Source organism: Nicotiana tabacum, chromosome 7 (assembly GCF_000715075.1).
Source record: "Nicotiana tabacum cultivar K326 chromosome 7, ASM71507v2, whole genome shotgun sequence".
NCBI lineage: Eukaryota > Viridiplantae > Streptophyta > Magnoliopsida > Solanales > Solanaceae > Nicotiana > Nicotiana tabacum.
In genome coordinates, this window is record NC_134086.1 from 67753722 (window position 1) to 67759721 (window position 6000).

Genomic DNA, 6000 nt, shown 5'->3' on the forward strand with positions numbered 1-6000 from the left:
GGCTTACCTAGTGTATTGGGTTAGGTGCCATCATGACTAGTTAGATTTTAGGTCGTGACAAGTTGGTATCAGATCTCTAGGTTTATAGGTTCTACAAGTTATGAGAAAGTGTCAAGTAGAATCTTACATATCGATATGATGACGTCCATATATATTTTTGAGAGGATACAGAGCATTTAGGAAAACTTCCCATCTTTCTTTCTTGTCGTGTGGCTTTGATCCAACTTGAAGCGTGTATCTTTGATTTCTTTCCATCCTCTCATATGTTATTTTGAGCACTCGGTATCAGTGTGCATCAACATCCCGTGATGTCATGGATAAGGTGCGCGAGGTGTTCATTGTGTTATGGGAATATGCCAGTCTGGAGGACTTGAGACCAGGTTCAGACCGCAGCTTGGGTTCAGATGGTTTCGATTGTGTGATTATCTGCCTCTGGACTTATATGTCTGGTAGTGTCCCTATGAGTGTGATTAATGGCTCAGTGAGTGGTTGGATAGCTATATGACGAGTATTACATAATTGAGGAGTATGCTTAGATGCTTTGGATGTGAGTGAAAAGAATTTGCATAGGGCACAAAGGACTACGGATGCTTGATTTCTGTATTGATATATTGTGCCATCTTGAGTTATAAGTATGTTAAGGATCTTTCTTAGTTGTTTAATGGTGGAATGAAGTAGATTCTTATGTCTTGTCGATGGGTTCATACTTGTGAGAATTTAGCAATTGCAAAGTGGTTGTGACCATGTTAGGGCATAGAGAAATGCTAGTTTGAGGCTAGGCATGTGGGTGATCTCTTATGGGATGTCTTGAGATTGTGTGATCCATAAGATGTTTCTATAAAGGGATTTCCTTTCTACATGTGGGGTGTGAATATTATGCAATTTGAGTTCGGATCACGTGAGGAAGGTTGCATGACTGTCATGGGGATGGATATGCACTTAGCATAAGCTTTGAGGTATTATATGACTAGTTCTACATGAGTTTATGAAGGATTCAGATGAATTACAATGCGAGACCATGGAAGTTATAAAGGAAGAATGATGTGGTAACCAGATGATGTGTACTATGGCTTCAGGCTGAGTAGGGGAGTCTGCTATTGATGATCAGATTGCATGGTCATGTGCTATTATAGTTTTGGTCTAAAGCATACTTGTGGATCGGTTATGACTTGAAGAGGTTGATTTCGGGATGGCTCGAGTAAGGAATTTTTTGGATGTATGATGTTTTACACTTTATGGATATACGAAAATCTTGGAGCGATTTTGGGTTTGCCATTGTGGTGGGTGTAGTGTGCTAAGAAAAAGGATTCATCTAGGAGCATTAAAGTAGGGGGTTACTCGTTTAGGTGTTTGTGTGCTAATAGGGCACAAGTCGTTTGGCGATGTATTGGAGATACAAGTAGAGTGGATGACTCTCAAGAAGGTTCTAGTGAGTTATAGATTTATATGTGGTATTTGAGGATTTTCCCCAATTTTTTTATATGGCAAAGATCTGAGATTTGCATTGGGTGGTGTTGAGACTGGTGGTACTTGTGTATCATTGTGCATTCTATACTTCAGTATCGAAGAGCTTAAAAAAAAACTTCAGATTTGCGAAAGGTTTCTTTAAAGTGTTCATTTTGGTTGCGGTACTACTGTGTTCTTAAGTGGGAATACAGTGGTTTATAGGCTTCAAAATGACATGGTTTCATGCTAGGATATCTTGGGGTGATCTTTGATTGGGGACCGTAGTGTTACTGGCATGGAGAAGTGTTAGCTTGAAGGCAAGTCGTCAGAGGCTCAAAGAAATTGGTCAGCTTGGTAGTTGCTTGAGTGAGCATGGTAATAGAAATGATTGGTTCTTTTGGTATGGCGAGGCTTTGTAGATATGTTATGGCAATTCTCTTAGACATGGCAATCTGTGTAACTTGGTTGAGTTAGAGGGATTCAATTCTGATGACTTGGTTATATGCTAATGTGTTTCGATGATGGATGTTTTCTACAAGCATATGGAGTTTGTTGTGTGTTGTGATTTTCTCTTGGATGGGGGTTAAGTGGAAGATTTCTGACTGACGAAATGTGTATCCTGCTTGTGATTTAGGGTTGATAATGGGATTATTGTGTTTCATATGATGGCATGATATATGTGGAGCGACGTATGTGAATGAGGTTTGTATGTACAAGGTTACGATTCCATTCAAAAGGAAGGTAATGAGTTCTAGACAGCATGTATGATTTTGGATATTTAGAAGAATGCTAGCACAATCTAGTATCACCTAAGAAGGGTGCACATTTCAGAAGGCACGCTGTGTTTTGACTTGTGGATACCTAACTATTATTATTGTAATTGCCTAGTTGATCAATTGCTGATATTCAGAGTTTTCTATGTGGCATAGAAGAATTATGGAAGTATTTCTTATGAGAGGATGGTTTATGAGGGATGTGTCAGTTATTTAAGTGGTGAATTTGGGATTAGACTTAGAGATTCTTGTATTCTAGGGATTTGAAGACTAGAAGAGTTTTTAGAGGCAGATTGTTCCTTGGTTGCAGATAGTGAATGTGTGCTAAGAGGTTGAAGGCTGAGGGTATGTGATATGTATAGCGTATTGTGGACTTTTAAGAGATTATATACCTATTTCGGGAGGATCAGAATTGATATAGAGGCCATTGGTAGGCCAAATGGGGATGCGTATTTTACATTGGGTCGGATTCGTTTACTGAGCACAACTATTGTTGAAGGGTGTGTCATCAGTCAGAGTTGATCTTATTTGTGTTCTGATATGTTCCGGGTGTTGCTCTTCTATGCTACGATGAGTTGTGAGACTATTGACTGTAACGACCCAATTCTCACTATAGGCTGTGATGGAGCCCAATGTTGCTCTTAGGCAACCCAACGGTGATCTTTCCATTTAATTATCCACTTTTATTATTTTTAAAATTATGAATTTTATTAATAAAGAGACTAAGTATAGAAAACTATGGTGATACAAAGCATAAGTAAAACATAAGAGTGAAATGGTGATATTAATAGACAAAAATCATAAATATCTACTAGAAATTTTCAAAATCTGGTGTTACAAGTGCACGAGCAATCTAGTTGAATATACAAAATCTCTATAACTACTGTCTGAAATAAATTAGATAGAAATAGTAAATACAATAAGAAGAAGACTCCGGGTGCTGTAGATCGGAGCATAGGAAGCAACTCACCACTAGGTCTCCGAATAATCTGGATGCACGCCCGAACGGAAACCAGATGTACCTGCCTCAGTACCTGCACAATTTGTGTAGAAGTGTAGCACGAGTACGTAAAATAATGTGTACCTAGTAAGTATCTAGTCTAATCTCGAAGAAGTAGTGACGATGGGTCGACATCGACACTTACTAGTGGTCAATAAATAAAGTGCATGAATTATAAATAGGCATGAAATACCATAGTAACAATGGAATGAGAAACAATAAATAAATGATCCTTTAATAAAATATTAATTTAAAATCTCCAATTATCACACGCCAATTTCAACAAATAATAGCCATCACGTAATTATCAATTCTCAAGTCATAAAGGAAATATCAAGTATAATCGGACTCCGAGCGATATTACGCATGAGTTATGCTGAGTTTGTACAGCCCGATCCAGAATAATCGTGTACACTTCCGAGGTCGACCAACACAAACCATAGATGTATCACAAATATACCGCCGAGGCATCGGCCCGATTCTTACGAATAGGGAAAACTTTATGAACTACAGTCAACGTCTACAACACAAGAATGATGCTCAAACAAGGCATAATTTCCACCAATACTAAGTATTCCGCCAAAACTCAAGATAATGAAGCTCGCTCTCATAAAATTCAAAATCCAATTCCAATTATAAATTCAAGAAATTAAACTAATAAATTGAGTTCAAATAGTACAAATATTGCATGATAAAGTCCTAAGTCTTTTCGGACATAAACATGCTTTTAGTTACATACAAACTCTCGTCACCTCATACATACATAACACCCACAATTAGTAGAACATAACAATTTAAGAACCTATGGGAATAAAATCCCTCTTACAAGATTAGGCAAGAGACTTACCTTGCTTCCAAGTCAACTACTCAGCCCTTCAACCTTACTAATTGCCCTAAATCGATGCCGAGCCATCTAAAACTAGCAAAAGGTCGTACAAACTAATCAATCCATACCCAAAAGTTCATAATTTAACTATTAGAGTAATTACCTAACCCAAATCAAAAAGTTCATAATTTAACTATAAGATCCCATTTTTACCAAATTCTAGATTTTTCAACATAACTGCATAATTTTCACAATTTTTATGTCAAAATCTACCTGTAATCTATGTATTAAACTCACATTATATAGAAACCACTTACCTTCAATTGCTAGGTGAAAATCCCTCTCCAAGGAGCTCTAGAATCAGCCGAGAAATGTGAGAAATGTAGGAAAGCTAAATCTCGTTTTAAAGAGTTTTTGCCCAGTGAACCTTTTTCGCGATCACGAAGGCAAAAATGCTCCTCGCCTCAAAGGCCTTCTTCATGAAAGCAGTCAGCACCTTGCGATCGCGAAGTCTAGCCCAGCCAACACTACGCGAATGCGACCAGCCCTTCGCAAACGCGAAGGGCAAAGGCATTCTGGCCCCAAGACTAAGTCCCTTCTACGCGAACGCGGGACGACTATCCCAAACGCAAAGGATACTGGTCCCCAGTCTTCGCGAACTCGACCCATAATTTGTGAACGCAAAGAAGAAGATGACCCATCCCCCAAATCCTTCATCATTGAACATGAGGAACCTTTCGCGTTCGCAAAGACGAAAACCAGAACTAGCAATTTCTGCAATTTGGACTTTACTCCAGGTGGTCCGAAACACACCTGGGACCCCGTCCAACTGCACCAAAAAGTTCGTAAATATAATACGGTCCTACTCGAAGTCTCTAAACACATAAAACAATATCGAAATGGAGAATCGCACCTAAAACCAAATTAATCAATATTGAAATTCAAACTTCTTTAACTAGCTCCGAACGTGATGAATCATACTTCAAAAATTTGGAATGACGCCAAATTTTACCCAAAGGTCCCATAAAAACCTATTCTTCGGCTCGAAATTAGAAACAGACTTTGATAATACCAAAGTCTACTTCAAACTAAATTTATTAAACTCTAAAACCTTCAAGTTGCCAACTTTCATCATAAAGTGCCGAAACGCTCTCGGATCATCCGAAACTCGATCCAAATACACGCCCAAGTCCAAAGTTATCATATAAACCTATTACAACCATCAAATCCTAGTTTCGAGACTGTTTACTCAAAATGTTGACTCAAATCAAACTTGGCCACCTTAGGCCACTATTGTGAACCAAGTGTTTCGAATTCAACCGAACTCTTCCAAAACCAAACTAATCATCCCTGCAAGTCATAAAATAGTAAAATCATATATGGGAAGTCTTAAATAGGGAAACAGGGATCTAGAAAGCAAACTAACCAATCGGTTCATTAAATTTTCCACCTCTAAAACAAATGTTCATCCTCGAACGAGTCTAAAATCATAGCTAGAGTGCTGATTAAGTGTGGATATCTACTCCGCATGTCCTCCTCATTCTCCCAAGTCGCCTCCTTGATTGGTTGAACACTTCACTAGACCTTTACCACTGAAATATTCTTAGACCTCAACTGGCGGACCTGCCTATCTACAGTAGCAACTGGCTCATCTTCATAAACCAAGCTCTCATCTAGCTGAACTATACTGTAATCTAACACATATGACCTGTCGGCATAGTACTTCCGTAGCATAGATACGTGGAAAACTGGATGAACTCCTGATAGACTGGGAGGCAAAGCAAGCATGTAAGAAACCTCTCCAATTTGCTCCAACACCTCAAATAGACCAATGAACCTCTGACTCAACTTGCCCTTCTTTCCAAAACTCATGATACCCTTCATCGGTGAGACTCTCAAGAGAACCTTCTTGCCCACCATAAATGATAAATCACGCACTTTCTGATTCGCGTAAC